This window comes from Sceloporus undulatus, chromosome 10 (genome assembly GCF_019175285.1).
Source record: "Sceloporus undulatus isolate JIND9_A2432 ecotype Alabama chromosome 10, SceUnd_v1.1, whole genome shotgun sequence".
Taxonomy (NCBI): Eukaryota; Metazoa; Chordata; class Lepidosauria; order Squamata; family Phrynosomatidae; genus Sceloporus; species Sceloporus undulatus.
The window spans coordinates 14726079-14726496 of record NC_056531.1 but is presented as its reverse complement, the minus strand read 5'-3'; positions in this window follow the sequence as shown (position 1 = coordinate 14726496).

The following is a 418-nucleotide window of genomic DNA, read 5'->3' as shown; positions in this document are numbered from 1 at the left end:
TCTACAGCAAGTGATGTAATAAATAATAAAAATAAATAAATAAAATTTTTATTTATATCCCGCCCTTCCTACGATCAGGGCGTCTTACAGTAAAGTTAAAACAGCAGCAACAATCCATACAGCAATGCACAAAGATTAAAATACAAAAAACAATACAAATACAACAATTATTCAAAAATAACAGGTAAAAAGCCCCATAGCCCAACCTCATGGCCACGGAAGAGGAGGGAGGCCCACAGGATTTTTATTCGGGGAATGCCTGTTGGAACAGGAAGGTTTTTAAGTCCTTCCTGAATTGGGCCAGGGTGGTAGATGAGTGGAGCTCAGTGGGCAGCGTGTTCCAAAGGGCTGGGGCAGCCGTGGAGAATGTCCTCCGCGTGGTGGAGGCTAACCTTGCCCCAGGCACCTTCAGTAATTG